Source organism: Pelodiscus sinensis, chromosome 6 (genome assembly GCF_052426305.1).
Source record: "Pelodiscus sinensis isolate ZL-2025 chromosome 6, ASM5242630v1, whole genome shotgun sequence".
Classification (NCBI taxonomy): domain Eukaryota; kingdom Metazoa; phylum Chordata; order Testudines; family Trionychidae; genus Pelodiscus; species Pelodiscus sinensis.
In genome coordinates this window covers 96476418-96496192 of record NC_143057.1, presented here as the reverse complement: position 1 = coordinate 96496192, position 19775 = coordinate 96476418, and the positions used below count along the sequence as shown (strand labels likewise).

The 19775-nt window shown below is 45.1% G+C and overlaps 2 long non-coding RNA genes across 4 annotated transcripts in view; one reads left to right on the top strand and one right to left on the bottom strand.

Annotated features, from left to right (window-relative positions):
* Window positions 1-19775, top strand: part of LOC106732876 (uncharacterized) — a 96303-nt gene that overhangs the window by 15328 nt on the left and 61200 nt on the right. Inside the window, exon 4 of the long non-coding RNA XR_012904898.2 lies at window positions 4-108. This is a non-coding gene — a long non-coding RNA (uncharacterized LOC106732876). The remainder of the gene's footprint in view (window positions 1-3; window positions 109-19775) is intronic.
* The window catches only part of LOC142829946 (uncharacterized), a 143231-nt gene continuing 130019 nt past the window's right edge, over window positions 6564-19775 (bottom strand). The window contains exons 3-5 of one of the 3 annotated variants that reach the window (XR_012904896.2): window positions 8952-9099; window positions 7647-7873; window positions 6564-7406 (exon numbers count right to left, since the gene is read on the bottom strand). This is a non-coding gene — a long non-coding RNA (uncharacterized LOC142829946). The remainder of the gene's footprint in view (window positions 7407-7646; window positions 7874-8951; window positions 9100-19775) is intronic. The other 2 variants (XR_012904894.2, XR_012904897.2) reach the window with 2 other exon arrangements.

Below are 19775 nucleotides of genomic sequence, written 5' to 3'. Positions count from 1 at the left end.
CAGAAAAAAAAATCTGGGAACCCTATCTGGCAAGGAGTATGCTGTGCTGTCCAAAATAGCTGGGCATCCAGAGCATGCACTGCAAAAGATTTGCTGTCCCTCGGAGAGGTAAGCAAGCAGAAGAAACAGAGAAATGGCTTTCCAGGAAGGTACCTTTAAGCACACATCTCAGATAGCCTTAGGCAATACCACTCAGAAGCAACTGCTGACCTAATGCCTGGCCTGAACTGGTTCGGGGTGGCCTTAAATGCAAGACATCATACACACTGATTGGATGCTATCTTCTGTAAAAGCAGATCACTTTTTCATTGTGCTTTTGCTATGTGGACACTCTCCTTCAAAATAAGCTTTTCTGGAAGAACTCTTCCAAAAAAAAAGCTTATTCCAAAAGTTTGCAGTCTTCATGTAGCCATAGACTGAAGTCAGCTGTGTGAGAGGACTCACCCAGCACTCACATGCACACTTTTTGGGGACAATACGGTCTTGTACTGTATAGAAAGATCTGCACAGCACAAGCTCATAATTCATGCTCTCCCTCAGTGTGGAAAGAGGTATTCATAACTTCTTGTTCCCCTTTCCCTAAGATATGAATTGCACAAAATGGATTGTTATAATTAAATACATTTATTAACTACAAAAGGTAAATTGTAAGGGATTAGCAAATGGATTCAGGCAGATTAGTAAATAAACAAAACCTGCAGACTGATCTTAGCACATTGGATAGATAGGGTGAGAATCTGGTAATGAATATACTGAGTGATAAACAGGCTGGCAGTCTTAAGGCACAAATTGCTCTGGCTTCCACAGGTTTTCATACACACTCTAAAAATCCTGTCAGCATGTGACCATCAGTTCAGTCTTTGTTCCTCAGTGTTTCCAGATGTGGTGTTGTAGAGAGAGTGAGGGCCCCCCCCAATATGTCATTGGCCCCCTTTTATATTTACTTTCCACTTGCTGAAAAGCTCTTTTCCTGTGATCTGGGTCAAACAGTTCCCATTGTGCATCGCTATCTCTGAGCGGTTTCTATTGCACACAGTTCCTGGGGCAATCCTTGTGCGTGTGTGCATTTCCTAAATAAGCCATTCACATTTTTTGGCCTTTTTACTGTTGTACCTGAAAGGCAGTTAGTGTTTTCAACCTCACTCCATCTTTCAGTAACACACACATAGCCAACTTCATAACTTCAAGCTGCTACAATCATACAAATAATATAGTGCTATCAGCTCAGGAGCATGAGATGGTAGTATCACAAAAACATGAACTACTTATTATTTATATGATTGTAGCAGGTTGGAGCCCCAGGCCTGGACCAGGGCTCCCTTGTGTTAATCAGCCCCTAACTAGGTTTGAATCTGGCCTACAGAAGGACCTTACAACATTTGCAAGCTTGACTTTGCTCTTTCCTACAATGGACAGAAAACCAGGGAAACCCAAGCAATCAAATACCACATCTGGGTGTGGCCTGAAGTACGGGCCAAGGTATTTGACCACATGTGCATTACCCCTGGGTAAGTAAAAAATGATTGTGAGATGCAGTGGCAGGTCACACAGGATTTTATAAAGGAACTTGTGATGTGGTAAAACTGGCTAGGTGTAATGGCAGAGGGGTAGGCTAATTATGGCATAGCCATCTGTGCTAATGATTGCATTTTGAAGGAGAAAGGGTTTCTTACAAGTCCTGCAGCAACACTGAGTCTGCTTCAGAAGATGGGTGTAATAAGATTTTTTTTAACTCCTAATAAGTTCATCAATCATGCATGTATTATGTCCTGTCATCTCTGCCTAGTCATTCCTAGGTTAAGAACTTTGGATGCAAAGCAATATAGGAAAAACCAGATATTACCACACCCATTATCATGCCACTGAGTGCTCTGCCCTCAGCTGGAGACCTCATAATAATAGTGGAGTTCATTGGATACTCTTTTACCTCATGTAAGGATCTTCCCTGGCTTTTCCCCTTTGCCCTTAACAAACCATAACAATCACCTTAAAATACTATATGGTCACCTATGAGTCACACAGTAATGAAGAAAAATGTTCCCAGGTAGATAGGTAGTGCTAGGAGCTATGCGAGGCCTGAATTGTTTTGTGGACTGCTAAGAATTACTGGGGGTATTCTGTGTAAATCCCAGACATTCCCTCATTGCAGCTGCCAGTAAAATTCTCCCAGCCTGTATGGAGCTTGCCACATTTGCTAACTGTATGGCCACCAAGGGGTTAAGAGACCATGACAGTTTCCAGGGTCCTGTCACTATGTAAGCAGCCATTAGCAAGTCTGAGAGCCCAGGTTGACAGGCTCAGCTACAGCACTAAAAATAGTTCTGTAATGAGGTGACTTGGGATAGTGCTCAGGCTCCAAAGCCCCCCATTTCCTAGACTTCAGCATTAGGCTCCAGAATGGCTATTCTTTGTGCTATAGTATGAGTCCAAGTCAGTTGAGCTGCTCTTTGAGACTCACTGCCCCACACTGTGCATGTTACCTACTCATCTCCTTCTCCTTACGTATGGTTTGTCCTTATTGGCACCTTTTGCTGTATAATTTCACTTCTACAATTAAAATATAGGAGAAGCAGCACAAAATGCATAGATCAGTAGGAAGGGGTTGAGGTGGCCTGGCACCCTCCCAGCCCTGGGCTTTTCTGAAGCCACAGTGTATTTCTAGACATGGCTGAGCACCTGTCTATATTACAGTAGCGTGTTCCTATTTGCATTTGGGATACAGAACTCTCTAGAATCTCTGCATTGGGGGGACTTCACTGTCCTGCCCCTCTCACTCGCCTTCCCTGTGCCAGGATTTGTATGGGGGTTCTTAGAAGATAGCCAGACATCTGAATTCTCCAATTCCTGCATTGGGTGAATTGTCCTGAGAGGATCTGGGCCTCTTTTAGCTCTTTCCTGCCACTCCAATTTTCTGGTGTAGTAGGATTGGATACAGGGTGAGGTGCTCACCCCAATGTTTAAGGCCACCTTGTGCCTGGTAACATGCTCACCAGCTGCTGCCTCTTTATACCAACCAATCAGAACCTTTAATTTTAATGTACCCAGGTTGTATTATGTTTCTCATTTGCATATGCAGATTTTTTTGCATGCACTATTTTTGCATAAACACCTATTGCCCCTTTTGATAATATGATCTTGTCCTTTTTAAAGATGGGAAGAATTACAATCTTTAGTTCTTCATATTTTATCTGAATATGCAGTTCAAAACTGAAGTGCATGCCTCTAGAGGTCACTGATGCATAAGGGTTTGAAACAGAAAAGGGCAAGAGAAGAAATGTACATGTGAGTGAAAGGAAATGTTAGCCAAGTGACTAAGATTTTGGATTAATTTTGCAACCAAGGAATGAATGAATAAATAAATTCACTTTTTCTGCATGCATTTAGCCAGAGAAAATGGTTAAAGAGCCATAGAAACTGAGCTGTTTTCTGGTGAATACTTTGAGAGGCTAACTAGTGAAAGCGCAAGCAAAATTAGTGCTATAGAGCCTTTCTCTATGCAAAACTGATCCAAAGAATTTCTTCCTAGTACCAACACTCCAGGAATCAAGGAGCAGTAACAAACCACTGACACATAGACAACAATGAATACTGAGGAGGATCTCCTACCTCCAATGACTTCCACATAACTAGTCTATTTTGAAAAAAATTTGAATTAATTTAATCATCAGGTCCAAAATCACATTTTTCTTTTGGCCTTGTTCCCCACGTTGATAGTTGGAAATGCAATGTTGTGGATGGACAGACTAATTGTCCCTAAAATCAGAAATACTGCAGCATGGGAAAAGGCAAACTCATTTGTATGGTCTCTTCAACTCACCACAGCAGTGTTAGCTGATTTGCTGTGGGGTGTTTTTCTGGGGTTTTGGTTCCTCTCCTATAAGTCAATATGCTATGAAGGCAGATTTCCTCATCAAGAGCATGTCTAGCTCAGAAAGTAGAGGATGATACCCTTTGCTCTCAGCTGCTCACAACACACTTCCATCTTCTGCGCAAAAAAACAAAACAAAAACCACATCTGAGAGATGAAAGAAACTGAGTACGATATACTGATCTTGGCATATATAAAACTCCCAATGGGCAAGATTAATGTGGCTACAAGGTTTCTGGCAAGTCCTGTGTAGATTGACATTTGTGAGGAATGGCACCATTGTCATTTTTCATTGCTTTATTATTTTAACTTCTTAAGCTAATTCTGTCTCCATAATACATTTCTCCACTACAGCCTTAACATTCTGCAATTAAATAGAGCTCAATGATGCATCAATGTTGTTGAAAATCCAGGCTATGCTGTGGGATACCATTGGTGCTGAATAATATGTCTCTCCCCACTGACCTGGGTGTTGCCTACCAGCCTTTCACAGCATTGTTCCTGCTGCTCTTTGAGCTTTGCAGATAGGAATTCCTTCACTGAAACTTTCCCAGTGCTTAAATGCTAACTTAGAGTTGACCATCAGGAACTCCCCCCTCCTTCCTTGCTTCTTCCTGAGAGTTCCTCCAGCACTGGACTGATTACCTTCAATCAACAAATCTGCTGGGCTTCCCTAAAATGCCTCCTAGCTAAATAGTAGAACACTACTCATTACTAGTGCTGATTTTAAAAAAATAGAGTTTTAAAGTGCTGAATGTGTTGGATCTTAGCCTTTCTTCAAATTGCACCTTATATGTTAATATCCCAGAAATTAGCTTTCTTTTCATCACTTTGTTTATATTTCAAAATTTCAATCTGAACTGTACATCTTCAAAAAACGGATTATTGTAGCCACTGAACTCAGAGTACTACTGTAATTTGACAAAATAATATGGGCTGTAGTGGCAGCGAGTTCTTAATTTTGTGATGGTCAGACACTGTAGAAATTTTAATATAGAAATATTTAATTTAAAATGTTATATAAAGCTTCTGCTCTTTAAGTCTGTATAGTTTAAAAACAAAAGTCGAGTGTTGTTTAAATATTCACTTTCTAGGGTTCTTTCCAGGTAATTGTACAAGTAATATACACACAAAATATATCCACAAAGACTTGGATTTCAGGAAATGGTATTATTTTCTATACAGTGACAAATATCCATATTTGCTGCAGTGATGTTACACGGGAAGTCTACCATGCAGGTCCGGCCAGTGTGTGGGGCCCAAGGCAGCGTGGCTGAGCTGGGTGGGAGGGGCCAGGAGCAGGGCAGCATGGGGTCCTGAATGCTTAGAGCCCAAGGCAACTGCCTTGCTTGCCTTGCCCAAGGGCCAGGTCTGCCACCACGGTTGATGCAGAGTTTTATTGTGAGTGTAGATTCCTGAGTATATGCTGCAGGGAAATATGTAGTTACTCAGATAGGGTCTAGTCCTACAAGATGCTTTTCATTGCCTGTGGGAGAACTGCTCTTGCACCGCTTCGAAAGCACTCAGCACCTTGCAGGATCAGGGTCATCCTGAATATATATCGAGACAACTTTGTATGTATGGCTAGAGGTGGCATTAGTTTGATTCAATTGTTGTTTGTCTTTGATAATTTGCATGTTACATGCAACTTTCTGACTACACCCCAGTCTCACCAGGATTGCAACAGGCTGACACAAGCATTTGTCTGTTTAATCCGCTCATATTTTATTGAGCGGCAGTCAAATTCTAAAGTTTTCTTTTGTGAGTCATAATGTATTTCCTAACTGCTGCTGCTATTAACCAGAATAAATAGCCATAGAGATAGGGGGCAGGGGAGAGTCTTCCACAACAGACATACACAAGCGGTGATCTTTTTTCTGAAACTTTGCTGTATGTGTGACCAAGAACTTGGGGGTATTGGACAGTCCAACTCAATGTGTGGATCCTACAATGTTTGCCAGTGTCTGCTCCAGGGAGTGGTTTGAATTGTTTTGCCTGGTGTTTGTGGCATGCTAGGTATATGGATTAGCATTTTTGGTTTGCTGCTGAAGTCTATAAGCCGGATTCTGACTCTCACTATTATAAACAACAGCTTACACTAGAGTAAAACTAGTGTAGGTGAACTCAAAATCGGTTGCAAGTCTGGGCTGCGCTATAAAGTTAGGTCAACATAAGTAGGGCTCAACAAATAATACAGTCTACTCGCCAGAGGCGAGTAGATTGTAACCCGGAAGAGCTGAGTTCGGGTGATCTGCGCATGTGGAACATAAGTCACTTTGGCTATGTCTAGACTACACGCCTTTTTCGACAGAGGCTTTGTCAACTTGGGGACGTGCAGATGCCGGTGTGCATAGTGGCTGACGCAGCCTACCTCCTGATGCCATGGCTCATGAAGCCCTACACTGGCCACTGGATGCAAGCAAGGAGCTTTTCAACACTCATCTTAGCCAAGCTTGCATCCAGGTGGAATGCGCATTTGGCTGGCTGAAAGAGAGATTCCGTTGCCTCCCCATACGCTTGGAGATGGGGGAATGCAACATCCCTGAGGTGGTGGCCGCATGTTGCATTCTCCATAACCTGGTGGAGAGGAAAGGGGAGGCCTTCCTGCCGGGGTGGGGGACAGGTGCTGATGGCGAGGGACAGGCCATTTCAGCAGCCCCGGATGGCTGCCATCCGCCAGGCTCACCAGGCTGGTGTCCAAATCTGAGAGGCCCTGAGGGAGAGATTCTCAGAAGGAGCCCACTGACTTCCCCAGGGCCTCTCCCATGTGGGGGTTTGGCCTGGCCCACCCCTACCTGTCCCTCCACTACCTTCACCCTCTTCCCATAAAGAATACATACACACCCGGTTTTCTTTGTACACAGACATTCGTTTTTTATTAGAAACGCTATCAGTAAAGAATGTGATGTTTAAAAAAAAATTCTGTGTACTGTTCAAATGTGTAAAAGTAAATCTTTCACTCAAAGATTTTGTTATATAACTGAAATGACCTTTAACTAGGGTATTAGGGGACTGAAAACTTGGAGGGGGGAGGGGGACTGAAAACTTGGAAGGGGGAGAGGGGCTCAGGTAGGCCACTGCTTCCCTGATTGAAGGGCCCTGCTGCCTTCCTATGTCCTGGCATCACCACGGCCTTGGGATCGGGTGGCGTGAGACCTAGTCCTGGTCTGGACAGGAGGGGTGGGGGGCCAGCTGTTGGGACTGTGAGGGCTTGGGAGCAGGCGGGACTGGGGAGAATGGGGGAGTTGGAGGGCAGGGCGTGCAGGAGGAGCAGTGGCTGTGACAGAGGCAGGCAAGATGAAGAGCTCCCTCATTGTGGCACAGATGGTAGTGCGCTGCTGGACCAGCTCATCCATCAGCCTGGTGTGCCTCTCAGCCTCTGCCTTCGTCCTCTGCTGGAGGGTCCTGTTGAGGTCCTGCAGGGCCACAACATGCTTCCTCAGCAGGTCCGTGAACACCCACCAGTGCCTGCGGGTGCCACGGGTCCGGGATAGTGGTGGGGCAGGTGTGATGCTCCCTTGTTGGGTAGAGGGTCTGTCTGTGGGGGAAACGAGGAGGAGACAGTCACTGTCTGTGTGTACCCCCGCTGTCCTGAGGACATGCCATGGCTGTAAGGGGCTCTCCTTTGGACAGGAGACTCAGGGGTGTTACACGTGACACTGCATATGAGTTGAGCAGCGGCCTGAAAGCCTCCCAGGGGCCCCACAGTGTCAATGAGGCTAGCTAGCCCCCTACGCTGCCAACCTGCCCATGTGTGGTGACCCCTCAAAGCAGTCACCTGATGTTCCTTCCCCGATGTCCACAGATGCCTGGGAGCCCTCTTGGGTCTGAGTCCCTGCTGCCTCCTCTTCCTCCTCCTCCTCCTCCTGGTGCAGCTCTCCCACCTCTCCTGCCTGGTCTTCCTCCCTCAGCGTGGGTCAGTCCACAATGTGGTGGGGTAACCCGGACTCCACCACACGCAGTGGAATCTGGGCTTCCCCACCGCCTAGGATCTGCTCCAGCTCCCTTTTAGAGAAAACAGGTGATCTGGACAAGAGCAGGACAGGGCAAAATACGGTCCGCCAAGCCACTGGATCCAGCCTGCGGATGCCACAGGAAGCCCCAGGAAGGCTCCCTACTTGCCTTGCCCCACGCACATGCCATTCAGAAATGCGGCTATGGGGCAGTTTCACTTTAAACTCTGAACTGAGAGGGAAGGGGGAGAAGCTTTAGGAGCTCCCACCCCTGACACAATCCCATTGGCCAGCTTCTGGCCGAAACTGGCCAATGGGAGCTGCCTGTTTCAAAAACAGACAGCCATGAAGCAAAAGGGGCTCCTAGTGACAGGCAGTCCCCAACTTATGAAAGGTTTATGTTCCGAACATCTGGTCATAACTTGATTTGGTTGTAGCCTTAAACACGCTGCCCGCACTGTTCAAAAAACTTAACGTACATGGTTCTCAATTTGAAAATATTATAATGGGGTTAATGGGAGGTTGGTCGTAAGTCAGTGTGTTCGTAAGTCGGGGCGTGGCTGTATTCACAGAGCACATGGCTGTGGCCTATGTGGGGATGGGGCAGGCAGGGAGGCTGATTCAAAATCAGCTACTGGCTGGTAAGTGTCCTGGACAGACACTGCATCTGGCACCCCAGCCCCTCCCTTCTCCAACCCTCTGCCCCCCACTCCTGCCCCGCCCACTCCACATACCCAAATCCTTTGCTCCCCTCCTGCACCCAGATCTGACACCACAATCCCCTGCCCCAGATCACATTCCCCTTCTACCCTAGCTCACAACCTCCTGTACCCCAATGCCTTGCCCTAGGTCACAATACAATCCCCTGCAACCTAGTCCAATGCCTCAGGTCACAGCTGCTTCCTTCATCCAAATTCCCTCCCTTACCCAAGTTCCATTCCAGACCCTGCACCTCCTCCATTAATATCATGGAAGAGTGCAGCCATCAACCACTTTCCAAATTTTTGAGTGGCTCCCCATCAAAAATTATTGGTCACTCCTGGACCCGAGGGATTTTCCCTCTTGCTACCCCCCTTCAATTCTTTCCCCTTTTGTTCATGTTATGTAACATTTGTTACAGCCTTTGCTACCTTAGCTCTTGTCCCTCTTCCTCTGCTGCTTTTGCTGGATTATGACCGTGAATCAGTTGGTTTTCTGGAGGCAGAGTCTTCAGCCCATTCATTTCAGTGAACATCAGGAGGCCAGAAGCGAGGACTGCAGCTTCCCATTGCACAAAGCCTTCAGACAGAAACAAATGACAAGTGGTGGATTTGTGGCAGGAGAGCGTGCTCTGAATGCTCTCCTGGGCCCCAAAATTCCTCTATCTCTCGCTCCCCATGCTGTAATCAGTCTGTATCACTGTGCTGAGGTACAAAAACAGATGGCCTCATTGTTGATGATGTTGCCACAGTGTCTTTAAGAAAATTGTCCCATGCAATCTATATGTTTTTAGTGCTTCCACAAGTATAGGGTCAATACTTCTACACCTAGGGCTGTTTCCTGAGCCACTTTTCAAAGGAAGGTGATTACTTTTCCATAACTTGATCAGACTGTGAATCACGAGGATTTGCACTTAGGCTGATCAGATACACGCACAGCTAAGAGGAAGAGCTACAAGATGGCATGTCTGATCAGGCTCAATGTTCCCTCTAATCTTTTCCATCCACATGTGGGTTTTTTTCCATCCACGTGCAGAATTAATGTTTTATGTGCACTGAGGAATGTGTGAATGTGCAGCATCAGTAGTAACAAAAAATCTAGTTCTAGGTGCTCTGCTAATCATCTGAGTGGCTTTTAAGTCTCCCTAAATGGCCACACAGTGATCACTCTTTATAATTTTTTTCATCGATATCTCTGACAAGCCATCATTATGTGTGTGGTTGGTGTCAGGGAATATAGTTTTTAATTTATATGCTTTTATGCATGTGGGTGTGGCAGCTACATCCTTCTTTCTGAAACATCACCCTGGCTTAGAATGGGAAGTGGTGAATCTTAACAGGAGTGGTGTGAACAAGACACGAGAAGTCCTTCTTCTGCTCTACTTTGCACTCAGTTGGAATATTGTGTCCAGTTCTGGGCACCACATTTCAAGAAAGATGTGGGGAAATTGGGGATGGTTCAGAGAAGAGCAACAATAACAATTAAAGGTCTAGAGGACATGACATAGAATCATAGGACTGGAAGGGACCTCGAGAGGTCATCGAGTCCAGCCCCCCTCCCTCAAGGCAGGACCAAGCTCTGTCTACACCATCCCTGACAGATGTCTATCTAACCTGTTCTTAAATATCTCCAGAGAGGGAGATTCCACCACCTCCCTTGGCAATTTATTCCAATATTTGACCACCCTGACAGTTAGGAATTTTTTCCTAATGTCCAATCTAAACCTCCCTTGCTGCACTTTAAGCCCATTACTCCTTGTCCTGTCCTCAGAAACCAAGAGGAACAAATTTTCTCCTTCTGACACCCTTTAAGATATTTGAAAGCCGCTATCATGTCCCCCCTTAATCTTCTTTTTTCCAAACTAAACAAGCCCAGTTCATGAAGCCTGGCTTCATAGGTCATGTTCTCTAGACCTTTAATCATTCTTGTCGCTCTTCTCTGTACCCTTTCCAATTTCTCCACCTGTGAGGGAATACTGAAAAACTGGGCTTGTTTAGTTTAGAAAAGAGAAGACGGAGAGGGAACATGATAGCAGTTTTCAGGTATATAAAAGGGTGTCACAAGAAGGAGGGAGACAAATAATTGTTCTCCTTGGACTCTGAGGATAGGACAAGAAGCAATTATACTTCAGCAAGAGAGGTTTAGGCTGGACATTAAGAAAAACTTCCTAACTGTCCGGGTGATTAAACACTGGACTAAATTGCCTAGTGAGGTTGTAGAATTTCCATCTCTGGAGATATTTAAGAGCAGGTTAGATAGACATCTATCAAAGATGGTATAGACCATGGGTTCCCAAACTGGGGTGTGTGCGAAGAAATTCCGGGGGGGGGGGGCACGAGGTGACCCAGACCTCTCCTCCAAATCCCCCCCCCAAGTTTTTCTGCTATTTTTGTTTTTTAGCCCCAGTCAGTTCCTTTTTTTTCCCCTCAAGTTTTGCTGCTATGGGGGGGGGGGGGGGAGGCTGAGGATTTCTCAAAAATCAAAAAGGAGGTGTGATGCTGAAAAGTTTGGAAACCACTGGTCTAGACTCTAGACTGTGCTTGGTTCTACCGTGAGGGCAGGGGACTGGACTAGATGATCTCTCGAGGTCCCTTCCAGTTCTAGTGTTAGAAGATCATAGAATCATAGATGACTATTAACACCAGGGCCGGCCTTAGGTCCATTTGACCGATTTGGTCAAATCGGGCCCCATGCCTAAGGGGGCCCCAGGCCCCTGAACCTGGAAGTGCCGGCCGTGTTACAATTCAGAGCTGGGGGCCCTGCTCCACCAATATGTGGAGTTGGGGCTCTCCCCTGGCTCTGTCTGGAGCGTGCCCCGCCCCCCCTGCTGATCGCCCCATACGTTCTCCCACCCCGCCCCCAGAGCATCCCCCGAGGCCCCGGAATGTCCCTACTGTGCGTGGCTCCCCCTCGCCACCTACTGCTGCCATGTGCGGAGTTGCAGGTGGGCGGGGCCTGGATTTGATGTGATGTCACACCCGGGATTTTAAAACTCCTCGGAGGCATGTTGCGTGGCTGCCTCCGGGTTTGGACTCCGGGGCCTAAGCGCAGACTCCGGCCCCGCAACGTGGAAGGCAGAAGGTAGGGAAGGCGCTTGTGCAGCGGGGGAAAGGGAAGGAGCTTGTTCAGCGGGGAGAGGAAGGGAAAGGGACTTGTGCAGTGGGGAGGGGAAGAAAGGGGAAGGCACCAAGAGACAAATGGCAAGGGGCCAAGTGCAGACAATGAGGGAAAGGGTAGGAGGGGAGGTATCAGTGGGAGGGGGGACAGGGTGATGCTGGGAGAGGAGAGGAGAGGGGAAGGGCATTGGGAGCTAGAGGGGGAGGGGAAAGTGCTGGGAGAAGACTTGAAAGAAGGGGTGGGCATGAGAAAGTCGGGGATGGAGAAAGTCATGTGTGAGGGCACAGAGGGGCAGGAGGCTAATGGGGGAGAGAGTGGTGAGGGAGTTGCTATCAGGGAAAAAGAGGGCAAAGGGGGCAGAGGCAGTAAGGGAAGGGGGAGGCACCAGGAGGATGCAGGGCTAAGGGAAGGTGCAGGTGCCAGGAGATTCTGGGGTGAAGCAGAAGGGCAGACACCTGCAGGGGAGGGACCAGCACCAGAGGACAGAGGCATGGCAAGTGTGTAGACGGAGGTGTTAGAAGAGGGGATGAAGAGGCGTAGCTCACTTGATCAGAGTGGGGCTACTGGAGGAGTGGGCACAGGGGAGTGAAGGGCTGGTGGAGGAGGGCTGAGGGCAGTGAGAAGGGCAAGAGTCAGGACAGCAGAGGAGAGTGAGGAGTTGGGGGGCAGTAGGCACCAGGGGAGATGATGGAGCAAGGAGAGGAGACATGGCAGCAGAGAGAAAAGGTAAAGGTTTAAAAATATTTATTAATAACTTGGTATGCTGCCCACGGCCAGTTTGTTTGCGCCCCGCGGTGCAGTTTGGGTTTATGTGGGGATCAACATGTGGCCAGTGAGTGGGAGCCAAAAAAAAAAAGTAGTCAGTGTAATGATCTTCTGTTGATATGCGTTTTAGTAGTTAAATTCTTGGACTGTCATTGCTAATGACACACTTAAGTTGACGACCTCATCATGTTCTTTAATTATCAGTGTGGTCCCTGGGGTTTCCAAAGTTGAGTTGCCCTAGCTCGTCCCTTACAGGTGTCTGTCTAACCTGGTCTTAAATATCTGCAATTTAAGCCCATTGCTTCTCATCCTAACCTCAGAGGCCAAGCAGAACAATTTTTCTTCCTCCTCCTTATGATACTCTTTTAGGGTATGTCTACACTACCCTCCTAGTTCGAGCTAGGAGGGTAATGTAGGCATACCACACTTGCAAATGAAGCCCAGGATTTGAATTTCCCGGGCTTCATTTACATAAGTGGGGAGCCGCCATTTTTAAAACTCCGCTGGTTCGAACCCTGTGCAGCGCGGCTACACGGGGCACGAACTAGGTAGTTCGAACTAGGCTTCCTAGTTCGAACTACCGTTACTCCTCACCTTTCTTCATTTGTGTTGATCTTCTCTGGACTTTCTCCAGTTTCTCCACATTTCCTGAAATGTGGCGCCCAGAACTGGACATGATACTCCAGCTGGGGCCTAATGTAGATGGCTCATTCCCTGCGTAGGGGATGTGAGAGTGGGCGGGTTAATTTCCAATCCTCCTGTTTATTCTTTTCCCAAGCCAGGAGGGCACAGTAGTTCTGATGGGGGTTGGAGAGGGGATGGAAACCAGTTCCAAGATCAATGAGCCCTGCGAAGTGGGCCCATTGAAAGGAGACTGGGCCTGTGGATGGCTTGGGGGTCAGCAGCAAAGGCCTGCTTTGGGAAGCCCCCTCTTTGGAGGTGAATGTGGCAGTATTGAGACACCACCCAGAAGCAGGCGCCACAGACATTAACTTCAGATTCATGGGACAGCTCTCACAGATCTTGCACATGCATAAGATGATAGATCTGCAGGCGGGGGGGCAATGGTGTAGTGAGGGGGTCAGTTGCCCTTGGGAGAAAAATAATATAACATTTAGCTAAAAATAGATGTCACACGTTTTTAAAAGGAATACCATATCTCCTACCTTTTTGTCTCTTTAGGTCCCCAGTTAAAATTTTCAAAAGCACTTGAGTGACTAAAGTCATTTTTGATAATTGGACTTGGAAATCTAAGCTCATATTTTCAAAGGTAATTAAGCTCCTAAAGAGACAGTTGCCAACTTGGATCTTCAAAGATATCTATCTGATCTTTACACACCTTTGAAAATCTGGTCATAAGTGTCCTAATCAGTTCTGAACGTGAGCTGTAGGAGCCCAGTCCTAATTGCTTCAGGCTTTTTTTTTTAATTTGAACATTTATCTACACTAATTTGCCTCCTTTCTCTTTCACTATCCAATAAATGCATGGATCAAAATTATAGGTGTTTTGTGACTATGCTGGCATGAGTGGAAAGATTTCATATTGTCATGTATGATTCCTGGTAACCCATTTCAAATATGAAAAACTAGGTTGATACCTGTTCATATCAGGAGGTCATTTCCTCATTTGAATTCAGTTCCCCATTTGTAGTATCTCATTAGGATGTTTAGCGGAGAAGATATTGTGTTTTTATGTATTTATTTATACTGTGGGCAATGCATAGGCTCACAAGAATTCCTCCATTGTTTTACCATGATTCTCAAAACATTTGGTGTTTTTCCAAAGGCCTGGAGTCAACTGATTATGTAGGAATCTCAGCTTTCATTTAAAAAAAGTTCTCTATTTCTGGGCCTTACAGCTAAGGACAAAAGCTTTAAAACAAGAACCCTAAATACTCACTAAACAAAAGGCCAGTAAAAATCCAACATGTTTTATTTTTAAAATATCTTGTGATTTGTAGATCATTCTCATAACTTTGTGTAGGCGTTCCTTGTGATTTTTGGGTTGGCAATACTGCTCTTTGATTGGTGAATTTAGAGAGGTCTCTCCCTTCAGTTTCCCTTTCCACCCTCCTTTTTCGTCACAGGTCATCAGAGAATCATAGACACAATGGAGAGTAGGGTGAGTCCATGACTATGGTAATGACTGGTAAGGGTGACTGACTATTATCAGCCAGTGGTCTGAATGAGCTATCTACTGCCATCTGTTAATCAACTGTAGGAAAAGGCTTCACGAGCAGACTTTATTTATATAGACATACCTACTTTGCCACAGTGTCAAGGTGCTCAATTTTGGGCTCTTTTGGGTCGAAATTCACTAAAGACTTGGAGCTAGGAGAATGAAATGTTGTAATCCATATTGTATGATTAAAAGGTAAAAGACCTGAACTTAATATAACCTGGCTTAGGGTCTATCACAACTTGAACACTAAGTAGAGGATAGTGAGCCACATCTAACTGAAAGTCACAGAAGATGGAAACAGGTTTTATTTCTGGTGGTGTAGAGTCTATTTGGGAGTCCTCAATTTTATCTGGCACTTTACATCCAGTGTTTAAAGGCAGAGCTGATTAGAATCAATTGAAAGTCCTTGTCTTGTTTCAGTGATCACTTGAGCAAAAACCATTGATAAAATCTTGTGTAGACTGACCTTGGACTCACCATGTAGGCAATATGTGTTGAAGGGCAGTGCAAAGGAGGCAATGGTGGGGAGGTACTATATTACCTAGTGAAATCTGTGGTGCTGAAATCACTAAGGACTGGAATTTGACCACAGAACTGACACTTTCTTAACAAAGACTCCATTTTTACTATTTAAAAAGTAAATCAATGTAACAGAAAACTGCAACGCTCTCTGGTAACTTTTTAAAAATCAAACTTAAAACTTTATTGAAAAGATTGGATAGTTTGCAAATATTTGACCTACACTTAAGGCAACTGATTTAATTTTGTGTAAAATTTTGCATAATAAAGGATGGCATTATTTTGAAAATGTTCAACTATATTGATATACATTTTGATCAGCTCTACTTCTGATGTGATATTTGTGTGTGTGGTTGTGGTTTGTTGTGTGGGTCCATTATTCTAATGCTTCATCAAGGGCTTTATATTAGGAATGTGATAGGATAAAGTTCACCGGTTAATCTTCACGGTAACACGCAGCCCTCTCTCCCACCACGTTGCTGCCTATGTATGAGTGTCACTACAGAGGCAGCAGCCCAGGGGTGAGGTGGGTGCTCAAGAAAAAAACCTGGGTGCAGAGGCCCCGCCAAAACTGTTCGAATTGGGCCCCGCACTTCCTAAAGCTGGCCCTGATTAACATAGCTGTGTGTCCTCACAAGAGACCTGCTTACCTGATATATACTACCACTGAATTTAAAGATGCATCAGAAACTGATTTGTTACATGTCAGTCTTCTAAAGATATTGCAGTATTAGCACCAGACTAGCTATCAGATTCTGGCATGCACTGTATCTAGTACTTTTAGACGTTACTATATTTTAGTAAAGGTGGTCTAGAAACAGCAGCAATCTGACAAGTATTCCAAGGATTTTTCTCTGTTGTATATTTTTATTTCCATTCTTAGTTAGTTATATTTTGCTGAAGTGAATTGTGTTGAAGTCACTCACCTCCATACCCACCCAAACTTAACCATAACAAAATGTTACTTTGTTTTCAAATTATAGTTATTATTCAACTATTATTATAGTTCTCATCTCAGATATGAATTACTGCAAAATTATTTTCTGTGGCCTTGACAAATGCAATATTGTCCTGCTCATATCAGTTCAGAATGCAAAGATCATTCTCCCAGTCCTTGCTCTGACCAAGTCATCCCTCCTTTTGAATCCCTTTCAAGGCCAGTTATGGCCTGTTCTCACCCTACTATTGAGTGTCATTTACTATCAAAACAACTTCCACCTCTGATCATCCCATGAGACCAGTCTCCATCATCTAGTTACATTTTCAAACAAGCACCTTCATGCCATCTTCCATGCTGCCTTCATCTTTGAAAGGAGCTTCTTATAGACATTCTCAAAGGTACATCTTGCTTCTCTTTCAAATGCCTCCTTAAAACCCTGCTTTGCTGGGATGCTTCTGATGCTGGTTTCCTTCAAATCTGTTTTTGGATGGGGCCTTTTGTTAAATTCATATAGATAATCTGAATCTTTGGAATCCTTGCTGTTTCTAAAATATGACACTTTTATCTATGCTCAAATCCCTCTGTGGTCTGAGTATGAGTAGCAGAACGTTGAAATGCCTTTCTTCTGTTCTCTCCAGAATCCTGTTTATTGTAGACACATAATTTTAAAATTATTTTTTCAGTTCAGTTGTCTTCCCCTGAGATGTTGGAAGAATTGTTGGGTGCCATCTCTCCTCTCCTCCATCCACTGCTGCTGCTACCCTCTGAGCGTTCTGAGTCTGGCACCAAAGTTTTTTTTTTTTTTGTCAATGCCTGTGAGGACCATGAAGGAAATGATGGGAGAAGGAAGGAAAGAGTGAAAGCAGGGAGACTGTCTTGAAGCTACATTGGGGCTGTTACAATACTGTAGTGGCAATTACCTGATTGTAGGAGTCTTGCTCACTTCAGTAATTGGAAGGTGTTGCTGTAGTGAACTATGATTCTGTCTCAGAAAACTACAAGGGGAGAGCTGAAGCAACTGCTTTACTAGACCTTATTGGTTTTGCATCACTCAGCAGGTACTGTCTGTGCCTGTTTAGTGTCCCCTAGATCTCTGGTACTCTAACAGATATTGCATTATTTTCCCTCTTTGCCACTGAATATAGCAACGTGGTAGCAAATTATCACGTAGTTCATAAGAATATTCCGGCTGTGTCTGAAGAACAGCAGCCTTTCCAAATTAAGCACTTCAGCCTGACACACCATTTCAATTTCTATGCTCCATCCATCCCACTCTCTTACCTCAGGGGCCAGTGCTAGAGGCTTCAGAGGAAGAGGCAAGAAACCCTGCAGTGGGAAGATGTGGCATAATTAACCCTCCTGCCCATAGTGAAAGATTGACTCAGACTCTGAAACACAAGGCTTTACATATTTTATAGCACACAAAGGGACATTGAGAGTTGATTTTAGGTTGCAAAGTCAAACATTTGGAAGTTAGGGAATACTAGATTTACAGTTGTTCATGAAGCCTTAATGGCCTTTTGTGTGTCCATCCTGTGTATGTCTCTTTCAGCGGTCATTCGATAATGAGAAAGATGTCTTCCTGTCACTCTCCTATTTGTGGATCTGTTGATGCTGACCAGCCTGATTCTGTATATGCAGATCTTATTGCAGAAGGGGCAGGTGTTGGAGGCTGTTGGAGGGATGCGGGGCAGTTTTTGCCACTCTTTTCTCCTTCTTTGCCTCTTCTCTTCTGCGCTGTGGTGGGACCTCTCAAATTGCGCCACCCCCTCACAGATTACCACTCTCTACTGGGATGGTCCTGGGCAAGGTTCTCCCAAGTGTCGACACCGATGCTGCACTTTTTCATGTTTGCCTTCAATATGTCCTAAATCTCTTCCTCTGGCCCCCAACGCTCCATCCTTCCTTCAGGCTGGAAAACAGAATCTGTTTTGGGAGGTACTGAGCAGGCATCTGGACCATGTGACCAGTCCAGCGAAGTTGTTGGTAGATGATGATAGCTTCGATGCTGGTCTTGTTTGACTCTTCCACGATGTACATGTGCATGACATGAAGACTGTATCACAATGCATACTGGCAAAGGGAACCAGAAGTTATGAGGCCAGTTGAGAGTATGGCCACTAAAAATGGCTCACTAAGCAAAGGGAGGTGAGGGAGGAAAGTGAGATTAGCTGGAAAACCAGAGGGCCTTAGAGGCTGACTGCCACTGCTACATTACACAATACTTTGCTGTTGTTAATACCTCCTGAAAGGGTCTTTCTTTATGCTTTGTTTTTAAACATTGTTAAAATCTTCAGAAATTAAACTCCAAGCAATGACCACTTAAGACAAACTCCTGCTAGGCTTTAGTGGTTGACCTTGCTAGGTTACAGGCTCTTTGCCAGAGAAACGCTAATCACAGACAGCTCTGAGAGTTCTGAGTGAGTTTGACTGTAATTGAAAGTCCAGTCATTGTCCTTGCTAGTCTCACCTGCAGGCTCATTCTAATTATACCAACACTGAGTGTTTATTCTTGTCTCCTGTGAAACAAATTTTCTTTCCTACACATCTGTCTGGGAGTGGAGTCAGTTCTTTAGGAAAGTCAGGGGATGGCAATGCAATTTTGACTCAAGGGGGTAGCACTTGTATCCATTGAAAGACATGACAGAAAGACAGAATGGAGGTTTGTTATATGAGAAAAAATTCCCCATTGCCAGCATTGCACATCTTCTCAGAATAGTGTATTAGGAAAGGAGGGGTTGCAGACATAAGGCAGTTATTGGAAAAATAAAGGACTGGAGTTGACCAGGCTGGTCAGAATGTGTCATTTTTATTAACTTTCCCACAGCCAGGTCATATTTCTTATTTTGTTCCACTCCCCCTCTTTCCAATGAAAGCACAACTCACTCAGAGAAAACAAAGTATGTTCAGTAGTGCTTGAGGCTCACCTGCAGCCTGATCTGTGTTCAGGATAACTTGTTGCAAGCTAACTTCACAAGCCAGCATAGAAAGGATTTGCAGAGTTGAGAGCTGGAAGAGTGTGTCAGGCAAAGGATGTATTATCTTTTCCATGGAGCGGCTTCCATACCTGTCTAAGAGTGGTCTGTATAGTAGCTATGGCTGAGAAGAGCCCCTGGTCATATGGCTTCAGCGCTGCCTTGAGTGTGGGGTGCTGGAGACCCTGTTCAGACACAGGGCTTCCATGCAAATGCTTCCGACTTCCTATTGATAACCTAGGGATTGGGGGCAGGTCCAATAGACTTTTCCACCTGCTAATAGAACTCTTGCTGCCAATGTGGATCCTCACGAGGAGATCTTTACCAAAATGTCCTCCCCTAACCTTACTACTCCTAGGGCAGATTGGGCAATCTATCCCTAAAACATCAAACCTCTAGGTGTTGTACTCTAACCCTGGACTTTGGGGCAGTTTGACTTTGTCTCCAGTCCGGTTCAGCATGTTGTGACTCAGGCCCATTTATACCGTTGAGCTGAATTAATTCATTACCTTATGGGACGAGAAAGGAAGAAAGAATTTTTAAAATCCAAGTATTGTTGTTTATCGAGTCAGACTTTATAAAAAGGACTGCTTTGAGGGCAGCTGTCTGTCTCTCTTCATCCTAGAGAACCAGTGTCCTCTCACAGGGTGGCTTACCCCTTTCAGGGAAAATGGCTCCAGCCTCACTTCTCTTCATGTGGAGAGATTGAGTAATGTCACGTAACAGGTGGGCCATGTTTCTAACTCAGGCATTTGGG